The 18,641-nt window shown below is 45.9% G+C and overlaps 1 pseudogene; it reads left to right on the top strand.

Annotated features, from left to right (window-relative positions):
- LOC119398969 (pyridoxal-dependent decarboxylase domain-containing protein 1-like) overlaps window positions 1-18,641 on the top strand; it is a 53,419-nt pseudogene that overhangs the window by 10,092 nt on the left and 24,686 nt on the right.

Below are 18,641 nucleotides of genomic sequence, written 5' to 3'. Positions count from 1 at the left end.
GAAGCGTTTGGTTCATGTCATGTTCAATCGTTATTCCATGGACGTAAGTGAGAGAGACAAGATCGTTTGTGTATTTGCGAAAACACTTGAGCGAAACGACGCCGGTTTCAGTCTGCCAGCTGTCAATGGGGCACTTATCGTCATGTCGTTGAAACGATGCCAACGGTTGGCCCCGATTGTAGGTGAAAGACGCCGTCCGCGTTTGTGCTCCTTGCTTTTTGTCGGCCGATTTCCGTCACCTAGCGCGACATATAACATATAAAACACGCGCGAGGCGACGCTGACCATACTTGCGCGCGCAATTTTCTCGCTTTCTGCAAACGTGGATGAGCGGCGGCGTCTGTTGTCGTTTTTCGAACTATTGGCAAGATGGTGGTAGTGGAACCGCCACCTTAAAAGAAGCACGGTAGAAAAGTTTGACTTGTCGTTCCTTCGCGCAAATGAATGTCATTTGTGTGTCTTTGGTTTACTAACCTGAATAGCCTAATGGATCAGTGAGCCAGCCCAGCAATCAATTATCACACTGGCTGTCAGCTGTTTGGTGTATGTTTTAAATTTGTATCTGTACACCTGATTAATGCCTGAGCCCTAGAAGCACCTTTATGAGCGGAAAGCGCGGGAAAAAGCGTGCGTAAGTTGTCCGTCGACGATATATGCCCTCCCTAACGTGAAGAAAAAAGTTCAAAAATAAAAAGTAAGCAAGTACTGGAATATTCTCAAGATTTGAACAGAGGACCTTTAGTACAGGAGCCCAACACTGTAATGGATGCAGGCGTTGATGGGGGTTGATAGAACATTTATGAATTACCCGTGTGCAAGCTGTTTGTTTGAGACACTTGACGACGTTTTTATTTCGCGATGGATGCGCAAGCTCCATTAGCTCGACACAATGTGTGTCTCATTCTGTAACAGTTCGCACAATGTATGGCCGGCTCATAGGCGTGGCCAATAGGGGGCATGCTATCAGAATGCAGTTCTATGTTTCGGCATTCCAAGTTACTTTGTCAATGTAGAACCTGTAATTTTTACCTTTTATTGTGTTACATTATATCTACGATGTAAGATATACAGTAAAACCTCGGTAATTTGTACTCGGTTAATTGGGAATCCCGGATAATTTGTATTATTTGCGCGGTCCCAAATTTTTACATGTAAATTTAACCGGATAATTGGTGCGGCCAGTCTGCGACTTCCCGGTTAATTGGCACACTTGGCCGCGACTTCCAAGATATGCAAAGGGTGTTGCGAATCTCGGAGGCTGTAACTAAAACATGCATTTTTTTTTTTTTGATGTATGGATCTCGAAGGCCATGTTTTTTTTTTACCGGAAATACGTCGTAGACGCCATGTTTAGCAATTGCCAGGCGGCGATGCGTGCGGTTGCGATCATGATCATCATCATCTCAATAGCGATGTTAGCCACTCTAGCGAAGTGAATGTTTTGTGGAGTCTTGTGCCATTTGGATGTCGGCTGGCGAGCATTGTGCGATTCGGTGCGACTGCTCCATTTGTCTCCTGTCTCCGCTTGAGCGTCTTCCCTGTGAATTAGTTGATTGAGGTGTGCTTGGAAGGAAGATGCCGAAGTACAAGAGCTTGTCCCTGCACGAAAAGGTGTGCTTAATTGAAGAGGCCAGCAAGTTGACGGCGTCGAAAACGGCTCTCGCCGAAAAGCACCACGTGCCTCTGTCAACGCTGTGCAACATCATCAAGAATAAGGAGAAAATTCTCGATGCTTACAGCAAGACGCACTCGTCAAAGCGTACACGAGTACGCCCGCCTACGTACGCCGACGTTGAAGCAGCTCTGATCGACTGGCTGCAGAAAGCCAACGCAGCACACATTCCTGTGAATGGGACCATATTGCGTGAGAAGGCCAACCAGCTGGCGCTGCAACTTGGACATTCTGAGTTTAAATGCAGCAATGGATGGTTTTGCCGATTTAAGGAGCGCAACAACCTGACATTCGTGACTGTTTGTGGCGAGAGTGGCAGCGCGGATCAGTCTGTTGTCGACGGCTGGAAGCAGCATACCTTGGCTCCACTACTCGCCAAGTACGAAGCAGCAGATGTTTACAACCTTGATGAAGCTGCTCTGTTCTACAAAATGTTGCCTACGAAGACGTTCACTTTGAAGGAGGCAGACATTAAGGGGCGGAAACAGAACAAGATAGAATCACTGTTTTGTTTGGTGCAAGCATGTGCGGTGAGCACAAGCTGCCACTGCTTGTTATTGGGAAGACAGAAAAGCCTCGTTGTTTCAAAAATGCACGACTGCCATCCAAGGATGACCTGATCTATAAAAACAACAAGAAAGCTTGGATGACGGCTGCACTCTTTGAAGAATACGTGCGGCACCTTGACCGCAAGTTTGCGGCCGCAGGGCGCAGCGTTTTGTTCGTCAGTCGATAATTGCCCAGCTCACGGCGACATTCAGAACCTGCAGGCAATCAGGCTGGTCTTTCTACCCCCGAACACGACGTCGCTATCGCAGCCGATGGACTAGGGCGTCATACACCATACCAGGAAAATATATCGCTACAATCTGTTGAAGCGAATGCTCCTTTGCTATGACAACGGAAAGGAGTACAACATTGACCTCCTCGGTGGTATTTGCCTCATTGTTCACGCATGGAGGCAGGTGGAGGCCACCGTTATTCGACGGTGTTTTGAGCATGCCGGTTTTGTGAAAGAAGAGGCAACCTCCGCTGAGTTTGCTGTCACCGCTGTCACTTGCCCGTTTGATGAAGAAGGGGAGACTCTCTGCGCTCGATATGAGGCTTTGCACGCGGACGAGGAGTGCACTCCAATCGGATTCTCCGAGTACGCAAATGTCGAGTGCACAGTGCAGACGTGTTAGACATCGACAGCGAGATAGCTGCGAGATCGACCGATTCGGCCTCTAATGTTGACAGCGATGACGAGCCCTCCCGAGCACCCCCTTTGGCGGATGTCATCGATGCCTTGAGTGTTGTGCGCAGCTTCGTCGAGTGCAACGGCGGCGAGGCTGAGATGCTGCGCCTCATTGACAGGCTGGAAAATATGACTTTCAGTGCTGGGAACTACCGAACGCGTCAGTCACGCATGGAGGAATTTTTCTCCAAGTAGGCTGACTTGCCACAATAAAGGTGTGACTTCCGTACATCACGTTTTCTGGCTGATTTCTTTGATTTCGCGTTGTTTCGGATAATTGGGAATCCCGCTTAATTGGGATATTTTTCTCGGTCCCGAGGCCTTCGAATTAACGAGGTTTTACTGTATTATTCTGCAGGTGAGGACGCTCGTTAGATGCGATCGACGAGATAAAAGTAGCAATGCTGTGTGCCTGTTGGTTCGGTGACAGCAGCGGATATCTATCAACGGGACAACGCAACTACAAGACAAAAGAGATGTTGCCGTAACGACCGGTGCTTCACTGGAAGTCTGAATTGCCTAGTCAGTGAACGCGGTTGTGGCGTGCTAGCTACTAAAGCTGAAAACACATGCCAAGTTTTTCGCGAGCGGAGCAAGCGAAAAAAACGCGACATGCGGCTAACGCTGTTGTTGCTGCCAACCATGTCGGTTGCTACAGCAGCGGTGCGTAACACATTTTCTGCCTTGAAGTTTTGTCGTCCTGCTCATAGATATCCACTGACGTCACCGGACCAATGGACACATACCTTTGTTACTTTATCTGGTCGAATGGGCCTTACAAGCAAGCTGAGGCGCATCCACACCTAAACAGTATATATCTTGAACGATGATTATATCGGTGCTAATGAGCTAATTGCAACTGTCTTAGCATTGGGTATGTGCCATACATTTGTTGTTCTTGCTTTTATTTTGCACAGGCCTCTGTCGCTGGACGACATTCGAGCAAGCCTGGACAACATTGTCCAGCAGCACTGCCTGGCACAGTCGTCGCAGCTGAGGAGCTTAACTGGGTGAGAAATGATCGCAGCTCTTATTTTATCATAAAGGCAAGAGCCTCGTGTCTCATGAGTTGGTACAAAAAGTCAGACAACCTCACAACCTGGCAACTGGGCGACTTTGTACGGATTTATTAATATGCGTACTGAAAACAAACGAACACAAGTGCTGACTCACTTGATTTGTGAGTCGGCGCTTGTGTTCGTTTGTTTTCAGTATTTTTGTCGCACCATTTTCATAACCGGGAAAGGATCTCACAGACATCAAATGATGCTAAGAAGAGAGTTTCAAAGGATGCCAGCAGTTACGTTGTATTGTGGCATCATAGTGATGTCGCGAATCACGTCAATTTGTGACAACATGAATGACGTCATCACGAGAGGTTTTCACCTAACCAAAGGTGGTCAGACCTATTTCTTTCCAAACAGACCATGTATGGTAACCCCCCCTTGGTCTTGTTTGCAATACACTAGAAGTACATTTGAATTTGAAATGCGTTGCACTCTAGTCACATTACCGAACGAAATGTGGATGGCATTAGGTTAATACCTCTGTCACACGGCCACCATCGAACTCCATTTCACTCCGTTCGGCATTTAACTACGTGATGGAGCATTACGAGAATGGAGTCGTGGCCGTGCTACACGGCTCGGTGTAAGCTTTCGACGGTTGCCGCATGGGGCAGAAACAGCACTGCTGCGCTCGTCGAAACGTCCAATTTTTTGCCTGCGCAGTCGCCTTTACAGCAACAAAAACGTGTTTTTGTGTGTTGATAAAGTGCTCGGAATCACCATTGCTGTCACAGTGCTTGTGCGTGCGCCTCACACGTGCAGAAACAAATATTGCGCGACGCTTCACAGCGGCGGCTTGGCGAGGCGTTGGTGTGGAGAGTATACAAGCACTGATGTCCGAAAAAATACAACTAAAACTTACACTACGGGGCGTGAAATGCTACGCAAAAAAGAGCATATAGTTTTTAAAGTTATAATTAAGCTCATTAGGACGATTTTGCTAGTGCGGTTTTCAGCGTAGCAGTAGCTGGCTGGGAACGAGAGTACTCCATCGAGCCGAAATGGGCATAACCGAACTTCCTCCACCAAAAGCTCCATTTAACTTCCTCAACGAAATGGTGACCGTGTGACATGAACCCCATCTCCCTCGAGGAAAAGACGAGGGAGTTAAACGGAGTTCACGGGTGCCCGTGTGACAGGGGTATAAGCCACATCGCAATAGGGAATGCTGAAGTGAAAGCTGCGTAGAGCCTAGAGATCAATGCAGCTGTTCAAATGCCACTTTTCATTTAAAGCACTTGCACGAAACGTGCCATTTCGTTGTTTACATGGGTATACAGTCGATGACTGATAATTCGGCCTCCACGGGGAACGTAAACAAGTCCAAATTATCAAATGTCTGAAAAAACGAATGTGTCAGAAAAAAAATACTTTTCTTGACACTTCAGTGTCCCGGTGGCCGAAAACTGTTGTCAGTGCGTTGCTGCACGCGCTTCCGCTTACGTGCAACCAAGTCCGCCTCTATCTCCGCCAGTGTGATGTGATCACTGTATGATGACGAAAGAACAGCGAGGGCTCGAGACAAGGCCCGTCACCGTATTACATTACGGTGACGGGCCCCCTCATTTTTACGATTTTACTGCGCTGATGGGTCCCCTCACTTTTGTGTTATCAGATTATGCTGACGGGCCCCGTCACCACCGTAGTCACTGCTTTACGGTGACGGGCCCCCTCAAGCTTACGAGAGTACTGCGCTGACGGGCCCCCGTCACCATAGTCACTGCCTTAGCAAAACGCCTTACCGCAGACACATTCGACAGAATGGCGGCGATAGCAGCAATAGTGGCAATAGCAGCGCAGCACAGGGACACAGGAACCGGAATGTAGGTTATTCGCGATGTCGATACGATTTCCCACAGTTGACCAGTGCCTCCAAGATCGGCAGTTTCAATTGCAAATCTCTGAGGCATAAAGCAGCAATCAAAATAAAGCCTCATAGATCACAATTTAGCTTTTGTTTTGATCTCTGAGGCCATACTTTATATGGTATGGGTGCCGGAGAAGACAATGGCTGGCGATTCGGCGTGCGCGATAGTCTCGGGCAGGGTCCGGATTATCGAATGTAGATCTGGCAGCTGTCCGAAATATCGGTTGTCTTTACACATTACTTCTATGGGATGATCGGCGGTGCCGCGCGACCGTCCGAATTACCGAGCATGTCCGAATTATCGGTGTTCGATTTATCGGTCGGCGACTGTAGTGTATGGCAGAGATCAACATTGGTTTGGGGGGGGGGGGGGAGCGGGAGTGTACCTCTCTCACATCTAACTATTACACATTATGTGCACACGTGTGCATGGGGATCTAGAACCCCCGTATGAAATCACGGCTATATCTGGTGCATAGGTGCGTCTTCCAGCACTCTTGTGGCTGTTGTCAAGATGCATTGCCAGCTGCCCCAGCGGCAAGTTCTGTGTGTTTGCAGCCTTGGGCAGCAGTTTGGTAGGCGACCATATCTTTTTCTTTTTACAAACGTTTCAGAGAAGCGCTGAGGCGACTGGACGACGCCGGCAAGGCAGTGGTTGTCTCACACTCCTTGGCCGCCTACCTCTCCACGTTGGAAACGGCCGTGTTGCGCAAAGTGACGGCACGGATTGTCTCCGACACGGGCCTCTGGGTGTCGCGTCTCTTTAGGTGAGACGTCGGGATCGCCGACGTAATGACAGAGCAGCAGTTTCCAGGATTATTTTATGCTGATGATATTGTCTTATTTGCGGACTACCGAGATGACATACTGCATCTGCCTGATGTATGCGGACGGGAAGGCAAAGCTCTAGGACTAGGATTTAGTGTAACAAAATGTGGATTGATGCTGTTCAGTGATTCCACTTTTATTTATTTATTTATTTATTTATTTATTTATTCAGATACCTACAGCACCTAATGTGCATTATTGTAGAGGGGAGAACAACAATAAAGGAATACATTACAGGTAATGTAATAGAACAACAAGAGCAACAACATCAATATCAATAATACGGTTAAGATAACAGATAACAGGGCATATCTACACTATGAACAAAACATAATTCCTCAAACTTTAATAAAAAGGCGGAAGCCATGAACAGTACATTACTATAAAGGTGGAGAAAAGAAAATTCACACCACTGATTAGGTGGTGTCAATACAGGGCCAGGAAATGTGGAGGGTGAGAGATTATGGTAACCTCGAAGTATGGGCAAATGAGTGTGGCAGATACAGGTAATGTATTTACTCTATTGTAACGCGACCACGATTGTAACGCGAGGGGTGACTTTTCATTGTGCCCAGGAAGAAAAAATAGAATTTCGGTATTCGATTGTTATGCGAGGGTCGACTTTAGGTAGCAAAAATCTGGAGTAAAACTCACGTTAGATTCGAGTAAATACGGTAATTACAGGAAAGAGAATCTCAGTGCGATTCCACTCCATGAAGTCAGGTGACCAGCGGTGCTGACAGGCACAAAATCTCCTTCGGGAGTTGTCTAAAGCACACATAAGCGTAGAGATTTAAGAAGGCCCGAGGACATAGCACTTCTGAGGGCTGACGGTTTGCTGCACGTGGTCACAGCATCTGTACCATTGTACAAGGACACGCCAGTTAACTGTGAATTGGTGTATATGCTGTGGCCATGTGGAATAATCCATCACTTATTATTAGCGCTGTGTCCTCGTGTCTTCTATTTGTGCCGCCGCGTTCTCTTGCGCTAAACCAAAAGATATGTAGTACTAAACCAGCCCACCAGTTGGTTTTGTTGATACCTAACCGCTCTTGAATATTCTGCATAGTCTACAAATTTTGGGCTCGTTTTGCGATTCAACGGACGTTTCATCATGTTTTACAAAATGTGAAGCATTGTTTCCAGAAAATCTTTACGGATTTTCTTTAGCGCTTCGGGCTGTGATTGGGTGGGCGACGATTCTTGGCCTCTAGTGGACTTTACCGCACCCTGCAAGCTTATGAGAACTGCTTTGGCCTTTGCGGATTGCTCGAGCGACGTGCTGGAGCCAGGGAGCCTGCAGCGGCCCACACCTTGCTCATGCGTGCAGGTTCTTCGACTCGTCGGTGTTCTTCCACGAGGAGTCGCGGGAGGGGCTAGTGCGCGTGTGCCGCCTCGCCCTGCATGCCAAGTACCCGCGCCTGGCCCAGGGGGAGGGCTACCAGGCACTGGCCCCCCGACCGCCCGTGCTGTACATCGGGGCGCACACCCGCACCAGCCTCGGACACCACCTCTGTTCGCAGGTGAGCGTAATTATTGGGCAAGGTTTGATACCAAGTCGAACCTCGAGATCTGAAGGGTATTGCAAATACTTCAATTTGTGTATTGACTAGTCATGGGCGAATATTACAGAGCTTGGAATATTCGGACGAATGTTATAGTACAGTCCAACCCGGATATATTCAGTCCGAAGGGGATCATGAAAGAGTTCTGTGTATGGGTAATTTGATATATAAAATATTCTCTATATTGAAAATATATTCAAGGAGATATTACAACTGTTCGATATGTACAGTAATTCATTATATGTGGGTTCATGATATGCGGGTTTGACTATTTGAACTCACTGACATGAATTTAAATTATTCGAAATTTCAAAGTATATGAAATTAATGAACAGACGTATATCTGACTGCATGTAACCCCTTCATGAGGTGGTTTCACTGCAGCGTGGGGCTGCTATGCTGTAAAACCACCCATCCAGGGGAAATGTGCACTGCTGTGAAGCCGCACTTCAAGGTTAAACGTGCATATATTACCTGCACCTCGATTAATTAGTCTTTTTAAGTTTGAAAGCGTATTATACAAGATTATATGCACTAAGATTATATGCAAATTTTAAAACGTAACGTCTTTGACAGCTTATAACTCGCACCCTACTGCTATTCAAATCTTGCAATTATTCAAAGTTGCTTCCGCTTCAAACCAAAAAAGTGTGCGCATGCCTAGTTCTAATTCTTAAGGATATTTATTGTGTGAGTTGGTTGGGTCATGAGAAAACTGCTGATTTTTCTTCATAATACGTGATATATACTATTCGATTGGAAATTATTTGACCAAATTACTATTCGCTTCAAATTTGCTTCGAACTTCAAATTTAATGTTCGCCATCCCTAGTATTGACACAATCATGTGAGGTTAACAGATAATTAGGCCGAGCAGTGCATAAGGGGCAGTATTCACAGCTTAACTGCAGTGCAGAACTTATAAATACAAATGAATTAAAGTGGATATAAACTCGCCACCGGTGGAGACCGAACCCGCAACCTCTGTATTACGTGTGTCATGCTCTACCAACTGAGCTACGGTGGTTGTCATTCCCTTAATGTATCCTGTTAGCAAGGTATGTTTGAAACCTGAAATGTGCAACATGCGGCAATGACTTATTTTGCAGCTGGGGCTTCCCGTCTCCTGCCTCAGGATAATTCCCCTCACGGGAACACCCGGCACCCTCTACCAGACGGTATGTGCTAGTCATTGTTTTGTTGCGATAAACTTTCAGGGGGGGCCTTTCGTGCTGCTTAGTCTTCTGAAATTACTGTGATACAGCCAAACCTCGCTAATGCGTACCCGGTTTAGACACACTAATGGTTAAGACATAGTTGCGATAAATCCCCGACAGAGAGTCTCGTGGAGCCTAATGCATTCACTGACTGCTTGAGCTGTACCGGTTCGTGCCATGCCTACTGGTTAGTGCGCACCCTGCATATTGCGATAACTTTTTTGTTCCGTAAAAGTTTCCTGCGCCACTGAAGCTTGCCAGTGCCAGAGTGTGCTGCAAAAGGTCGTCTGCCTTTTCGAGAAGTGCATATATCAGTTGATCAGTGATTCCGACTTCCACGCGATTGCAGTGATGCCTTTACGGGTAAGCATTGGGAAAGAATGAAGGCGAAATGACGGCCGCCAACAAACGTGCCAGCTTTGACTTGTTGCCGACAACCCTATCACAATAAGTATCTTCAGCGCATCTGGTGTGGCACACTTGTAGCGCAGCCCTACTTCAAGGCTACTGCATGCTTTTCATAGGTGACAACCCAGGCATGCTGGGCTGCCGATTGCCGCTGCCTCGTTGTGCGGTGTGCCGTGTTCAAGTGCGCGCAGCTTTGTAGAAACGAAAGCAGCTCGCTGTTCTTGAGTTGAGTGCTGCGGGTCGCAGGCACTGAGAAACCTCGCTGCATTAACACTGACATGCCAAACGCACGTATGGTACAGCAAGCATAGCGTTGCTGTAACCATACTGCACACTTTTGTTAGGTGACAACCCAAACGTGCCTCTGTCTGCTGCCAGGACTGCTAGAGCATCGCAGAGATGCGGTTTGCACATCGCTTGCAGGAAGCTCGTCGTCGCCGCATTAACTCAACAAGCTACTCATTCTATTTGTGCATTAAACCAACAAGCTACTCGCTCCATTTGTGCATTAACCCAACAAGCTAATCGCTCCATTTGTGCATTAACTCAACAAGCTACCTCGCTCCATTTGTGCATTAACTCAACAAGCTACTCGCTCCATTGTCCATTAACTCAACAAGCTACTCGCTCCATTTGTGCATTAACTCAACAAGCTACTCGCTCCATTTGTCCATTAACTCAACAAGCTACTCGCTCCATTTGTGCATTAACTCAACAAGCTACTCGCTCCCTTTGTACATTAACTCAACAAGCTACTCGCTCCATTTGTGCATTAATCTAACAAGCTACTCGCTCTATTTGTGCATTAACCCAACAAGCTACTCGCTCCATTTCTGCATTAACCCAACAAGCTACTCGCTCCATTTGGTCGGGAACTGAGTAGGTACGAACAACACTTCTATGGAAAACGCATGCGTATGGTACAGCAAGCAGCCTTGAAGTGACGGCGGGAGCCGACTAGGCGACGCACTGCACACGACTAGCCAGGGACAATTGGCTCCACGCAGCCATACCACATTTCAATGAAACAGTGTCAGTTTTCACTTCTGACATAGCGACAGAATGGAGAGACACATGTATCAGCTTTCCATGATACATACGTGCACATCTGTACTGCAATCTGCTACTCTTTTTGCTTATCCCGGCCACCGTAATAATTTCGAAGTGCTCCTTGGCATCGCCACTGCACACTATCTGACAGTCGTGTGAAAGTGTCTGAACCTTTTCTGCCTGTTGGCAAAAAGAAAGAAAAGGCTTTGTGGTAGGTATATACGGCAATATTTGCTGTGGCGCTGTATTTTTTTTTGTTGGCGGCGATGGTGCACGTCAGGAGGTGCAAATTTGTACTCGGTGGTTAGTGAGTGCTACTGTTTTGTGCATAGCTATGGTGCGTTTCCGGCAGGTACGTAATAACGAGGTTTCACTGTGCCTCTCTTTACCAGTCACGTGTGCCGCGTCCCGCGGCAGCCCCTTCACAACTCGAGTACGCTTTTCCACTATTCGACGCTCTCACCTCCCCTCTCTGTGTTTGCTTCCAGGACCTCTCAGCGCTGGAGCAGTGCATGGACGAGGACGTGGCACAGGGCCGGGTGCCAACGCTGGTAGTGGTCAGTGCGGGCTCACCGGCCATTGGCCTGGTGGACCCCCTGCAGGGCCTGCAGGACCTGTGCAAGCGGCACGAGGCCTGGCTGCACGTTGAGGGCCTCGCGCTCGCCGCTCTGTGCCTCGTCTCCGTGCCCAACTTGGTAGGGTGCAGCTTTGGCCAAGACGTGCTCTTTCATGTTCCCCAGTGCTTGCGTGTACACCATACACAACTTTGATTGGGATGAATCAGTTAGTTCTGCAGGAGCCCACCCTTACAGAAACGTATTTAGACAGTCTCTAGACTGTCTGAACCCATTTTTAGACATTCTATAGATTGTCTACATACATTTTTGTATGGGCACGAGCAGGGCCGGTGTCAGAATTTTTAAGCAAAGCTTTTATGAGCTACGCATTTTCGTGGCAGTGGCATCATTAGCAAAAAACCTGGCGTCGGCAAGTGTACAGAAATATGGGTGTACACAAATGCAGCCATCGAAGGTGCACCACTCACGTGTATTTGTATGCACCGTCTTCCAATAAGTGCTCTCTTGGTCGTGGTATGGTCGGTGATCAGCTGTTTATGATAGGGCAATCTGATCTTTTGTTGATGCCACTTGTCATTTTACGTTGCCACATTTTGTTCTTGCCCTTCATTGTAGCATGCATGACTGTCATTGTTGCCTTTAGCTACACAAGTGTTGCACTGCTAAGCATGTGGGTGTAGGTCCAATTTCCAGCATGGAGAAAGGAACGAGTTAGGTGGGAGCATTGCACAATGTGATGGAAAGAAAAGAAAAAAAAAAATAGTAGGTCAGGCCTGGCCCGTAGCCAGGAATTTTTTTTTTGTCGGGAGAGTACTTGCTGAAGGCCTTGATTGTTTTAAAAAAGCTCCATCAAAATTTTGGGCGAGGCCGAGGCCCCTAGCCCCCCCTCCCTCTTCTACAGGCCTGGGTCAGGCACACACACACAGCCAGTTTCGCTTGCTCCCAATTTTCCCGATAGAGGAAGGGCTCCTAATTTTTGACATTTTTCATCTTGACTTTAGCTCTAAATTTTGAAAACCTTTTGTGTGGGTTGTATGCGAGAAAATACATAATAGAGTATGTGTTGTGCACAAATGCGCCCTTGCATAACTTAGAAAATTATCATCGGTGTGTTCTGCCGGAATTTTTTTCATACTTGTTCCTGATTTGTTCCTACTGGTAAAACTAGTTATATGGTAACCTGTGATCAGACTGTAAGTTTTTTTTTGTCTCTTTTTGTTGCAGCCGGCTCGTACCGGAGACAGCGTGTCACTCCCTCTTGGCACCTGGCTTGGTCTACCATCCGTGCCCTATGTTGTATCCTTTGAACAGCAGTTTTTTTTCTTTTTCATCCCTAATTGGCGGGCATTACTACATAGAGGGGGTGATATTGAAACAGTTGTACAGTTGTTAACAGCAACATCAGTGAAGCAGATAATAAATCAGCACTCGCATATGAAAAAAATATTACGGTCGAACCCGCATACAGCAGACTCTCGGTAAGCGGAAATCTTTTAAACAGAATTGACGCTTAAATGGAACAGTTGCCTCTAATGCGATTGGTTGGTTTTGTACTGGAATTCTCCACCCCTGATCACCTCTCGGTAAACGGAACACCTGTTAATTAGAGCTGTGCGAATAGCAAAATTTTGGGTGCGAAGCGAATTCGAATATTGAAGTGTGAGTGCGAATCGAACCGAATATTTTTCTAATACTTTTCGAATACTTCGAAGCGAAATTGCAGAAAAAAAAGTTAGAGAGGATTCCTAAGCATATTTTTATGAGATAGCAACATGAAAGTGTTTCTTTTCACTAGGTTGATGAAGCATTGGCGGGGTGGTGTTTCATAGTTGTCTTATCAAGAATGAGGCAATATAGAGGCCGAATTGTATTTATGTACATTATTTGGCGCAACCAAAGTGGTGCCGACAACACTTTACACGAAATAGGCAGAGACGCCATTTCCTCAGCCTCTCCTCCTCTTTCAACTGCTGTGGAAGGGCAACTGATGTGGCGGACAAGGGTGTGCTCTTTTCAAGTCCGGAGTTCCAAATCTGCCTCGTAGACTTCGATATATCAGAACATCCGAAATTTTGGATGCTAAAAAGTTTCGGCTTCCGATTTTTCAGACTTCCTGCCCAAGTTTCAGGTCCAAAACAGCATTAATTGAGCCCCCACCTCTGCCACATCTTTCATCTCTATGTTGGAACCAGCGTTTCCTTGAGTTAATACATTTGCGACCGTAGCAGAGCTTGAAAGGCAGCTTTGCCGCAATACCGGGGTGTAATGAGGTGAAGCATAATGACAATCTAGGGACCACTTCCAATCGGACGTTGTCTCTTGGCAAAGTTCGACCGTAATGGAGCGTGAAAGGCAGCTTTGCCGCAATACCGGAGCGTGATGAGGTGAAGCATATTTAAAATCTGAAGGGGGTCACTTTCAATCGGACGTTGACTGTATTTGTTTTTGGGAAGTTCGAATAGTTCGAATAGTAAAATTCCAGTGCGAATCGAATCGAATAGCAAACACTATTCGAAAAATATTCGAAATTTCAAATATTCGCACACCCCTACTGTTAATTAGACGGAACACATTTTTCTTGTTCCTTCAGGTTCCGTTTCACGACAGTCTACTGTATATCGAACCCACATACAGTAAAAGCTCGTTAATTCGACTCTCGTTAATTCGGAAAATCGGTTAATTCGGACACGTCATCTGGTCCCTGTAAATACACGCATCACTCTATGAGACTGGGCGCTCGTTATTTCGGAGAGATTTGACCGCAAATCGGATAATTCGGCGACTTTCGGGCCGCTGGCGAGGCTCGAAAACGAAAAAAGAACAATTCAGAACAAAAGTGAAGCTCAAAACGCAGCATCGCCATGGACATCAATTATCGACTTGGCTTGGATTGAGGCTGGTTCAACGCCTTTTTTTCGCGTGTGGGTTTTGTTCCTTTGTTCCCGTTGGTGTGCTGCATCGTTGATCGCCGATTTATCAAGGAACGATTCAGTACGGCTCCTTTAGCTTGATCGTTGCTGGAGCTTTTGTGCTGACTTCTCATGCGACCGCACTCTCCGCCGATGGCAACGCCGGCGAAGCGGCCCAAGTACGAGGCCACGGACTTCACCACCAAAGCAGAAATTTTGCGTGCTCTGAATAACGGGCTCTCCTGACAAGAAGTGGTGAAGAGTGATGAAAGGGGATCCTTCAATCGGCGGCAGGAAGCAAGGAACGAGTAACCGTACTTTTATCCCCCAACGTGACGGGAACAGAGCGCTTGCCGCTTCTCGTTATCGGAAAGGTTCAAAAGCCACGCTGCTTTAAGAACATCAACAATATTCCCGTGGATTACCGTGCCAACCGAAAAACGTGGATGACGGGTGAAACTTTTGCGGTACTGCAGACATCATGCGAGCTGCTGAGCACCTTGAAGGGCTCAGAAAAATTGTGTCCGCGCGAATTTCTGCTCGAAAACAGACAAGCATCCGCGATTACTTTGTTAAGTAAAGGTATGTTGAAAAAACTCGTGCATTTATTGTGTTTATTTCGGCCATTCGATAATTCGGACATTCGGTTAATTCGGACATTTTTCCCGGTCCCTAGAAATCCGAATTAACGAGCTTCTACTGTATAACGAGTTGTTGTGTATGTCGAACAGTTGTAAAAACTAGGGATGGGTGAATATTCGGGCGTTTCGAATATTCGAACGAATATTACAGTATTCGAATTCACTTCGATACGAATTTATATTATTCGAAATTTCGAAGTATTCAAAACGAACGAATATATGTATGTTTGACCACACATAACGCCCTGTAAAGGTAGTCTCACTGCTGCGTGAGCTTGCCGTACCGTGAAACCGCCTATCCAGGAGAAATCTGCACAGCCGCGAAGCCACACTTCAAGGTTAAATGTCAATATTTTTTTTAAGTTTAAAAGCATCTTATATGGGCTATATGTGCAAAGTATAGTAATTTTTAAATTGTAACGTATTGCACCACTTACAACTAGCACCCTACTGCTATTCAAACCTTGATACTATTCAAGGTTGCTCCCACTTCATTTCAAACCGAAAAAGTGACATTCACTCCTACCTAGTTCCAATTCTCAAAAATATTGCCACGTGCGTTTCTTTACCACTTTTGCTGTACTCGGTTTTCGGCCACAAAGACTGTCGGCAACGCTCAGCGCGAACCGCGCCTCATTGTTCGAGAACCTTCGCGATCATTGTAGATCGTTTTGTTAAGATTGCGCGCAAGACGCGCACACTCGAGCTTATTCTAGAATTTGCAGGACAGCCAGCGATAACGCTGGAATATTCGACGGCACATGTTTAAATGCCGACGCGCTTCACCGCTTGTCAGTTGATCGACGGACGACGCCCTGTTCGCCGCTATCTTTGTACAGCGTGTATTGCTGTAGTTCGAGTTCTCATTTTCCGGCCACAAGTACGGCCAAATAAACAGTTTCATCCTGCAAACGCTGACTGCTGTCTTCGTTGACGTCACGACCACGTGACAATATTGTGCAAGGGTCATGACAAAAATGCTCATTTTTCATAATAATATGTGGTACGTGCTATTCGAACTATTCGATTCACAATTATTTGACCAAATCACTATTCGCTTCGGATTCGCTTCGAACCTCAAATTTACTATATTTGCCCATTCCTAGATATAACTTTTAACTTGAACCCAAATCATCAAATTCGTACCAGTTTTTCATTTTTAAAACATATTTTCTGAATATTCGGAAAACTGTAAGCACTCAACCCGAAGTGCCTGGAAGAGAAACAAGTAGGTGACTTGTTGCTCATGCCACTAATATCTCATACACCGTGCTTTACAAGGGTATCGGCAATGTACGCCTGTTCCACTGTGACCTGCCTCGGCGGTCTAGGTTATAGTGCTTGACTTCTGATCCGGAGGCTGTGGGATTGAATCTCGGCCGCAGTGGCCACATTTCGATAGAGGCGAAATGCTAGAGGCCTGTGTGCTTAGCTTTAGGTGCACGTTAAAGAACCCCAGGTGGTCGAAATTTCCGGAGCCCTCCCCTACGACGTTCCTACTGTTATGTTCCACAGTGCCATTGTTATGTAGAACGGGTGTGAGTGGGCTTTCCTGTATGCGCCGTTTGTCACTTCTCCTTGACGGCTTCTCGTCAAGACCCTGTACAAGACGAGCGAGGCGGCCCTGGCGCACGCGGCCGGCCTGAGCTCGTTCAGCATGCCCAGCAAGCTGCAGTGTCTCCCCCTGTGGGTCGGTCTTGCAGAGCCTGGGACACCAGGGACTCCTGCAGCGGGTGCTCCACTGCCTGCGTCTGGTGAGCGTACGATTGTTGCTCTGCACTGAACTTTTCTAAAGATGCACACCTTCACATTTGACCCTTCCGCTGCTGTTGACGAGTATAGCGGTCATCAAATTTTCTAATGAAATGACCGATGATGACTGTACTCGACATCAACAAAAATTGGTCCCATGCAGAACCAGGGAAGTCTGTATACCCGTCATAGTTGTTTTTCGTGACGCTAGATGGCCACACTTGTCCATGTTGGGCCGTTTGTGCCTCGGCTTTCATTGTAATGTCATGCGGTGAAGCCACCTTCGAGTTATCTTTTTTTTTTTTACGCGATTAGTAAAATAAGGGAACCCCATCTAATTGAAAGAATGGTACCGTTTTATTCAGAAAAAAAAAAGCTCTACAAATTGAGCGAAAAAAATTTTTTTTTGGTAATTTTGGCACGTTTTTCTTCTTTTCTTACGGTGGCGAAAGGGTTAAAACAAGCTCACAGATCTAATAGAATGAAAGCGATGCCTAAGCAACTGCTGTTCATCGAAACATACTCTGCATCCTTTTTTTTTTCCTTTTTTTGCTTTGTCCAGAGTGAAATGTTACGGGAAAGGCTGGACCAGATTCCGGAGATGGAAGTCGTGGTAAGTTTGCATCTGCCACGTTGCAGTTTTTAAGTCGGTTTCTGTTTCGTATATGGAAGGTCCGATTTTACAAAAGGTTAGTCTACCAGTTCGGCACAGTCTGTGTAGTCTGTTTGAGCCAAAGGGTCATGCGCAGGTTTTTTTTTCGCTGCTGCTTCGCCACAATGAACCAAAAAGCAACAGAGGGATCGGATGTGAGCAGAGGCTTTGTGCTATTAAGGGGAGATGCTCCTCGGAAAATGTTTTCTTTAAGTATTTGTCACAGCTCAATGAAACTTTCAACATTTATAGAGTTTGAGCTCCTCTTTTCAAATCTGCTTTTATTTTTTTTATAGCTCATTTGGTTAATTTTTTGCAGACGATGCATTTATGAAAACAGTGCATTTTTGTGCAAGCTTAGGCAACAATAGTGAGCACCAAAAACACTAATAAAATAGCTCATATTGCTCCTAATGAATTGAGGAATTCAATAAAGCAAGAAAACATAGGGTAACATATGTGTGTTAGCCTAGAAAAAAAATTCCAATGCTGAGTTTCAGTTTTACTATTCTCAAGGAAGAAACTTATGAAATCATCTTGCTAAATATGCTGTTCGAAAACTGTGAAAGTTGTTTCTTTGAATTCAGGACATGTTAAACTATAAGCATACCAAATTTCATTACGATCCGACTACATAAAGTGCACAAATTTTAGTGCACAAACTCTTAAAATGCAGCAAAATGAAGAATTGAGAAAAACATGTTTGAAAGCTAGACTACGGTGGACGCTACGCTAGACTACGGTGGGGAAACGATTTTTTTTCTTCTGTATTTTCAGCAAGAAAGTCACGTTGTTGAAGTGGGGTCTGGGAGAAGAGGGTTAGGTCTACATGCCCACAAAAAATCGAGAGCCGCCAACGCCACGGATCGAAATGCCGCGTGCATGAAATTTGGGTGAATTCGCGCTTTCACGAGCCACCACGAGGGCTTTTATTGCATTTTTTGATAACTTCTAGTTGATTCTTAGCTTTGATTCTTTAATATATTAAAGAGGAGGCTTGGGGGAATACAAAACACAACAAAACACAAATTCAACTTTTTCTAAAAAAATAGCGATTTTTCGACCCGCATCTCCCCTTAACCACTAGTAATAATAATAATAATAATAATAATAATAATAATAATAATAATAATAATAATAATGGATTATAACCTGCATTGATAATGAGCAGCAGATTTGTCATCTGCATGTTGCA

This window comes from Rhipicephalus sanguineus, chromosome 7, assembly GCF_013339695.2.
Source record: "Rhipicephalus sanguineus isolate Rsan-2018 chromosome 7, BIME_Rsan_1.4, whole genome shotgun sequence".
NCBI classification, from domain to species: Eukaryota; Metazoa; Arthropoda; class Arachnida; order Ixodida; family Ixodidae; genus Rhipicephalus; species Rhipicephalus sanguineus.
This window is presented reverse-complemented; position numbering and strand designations above follow the sequence as displayed.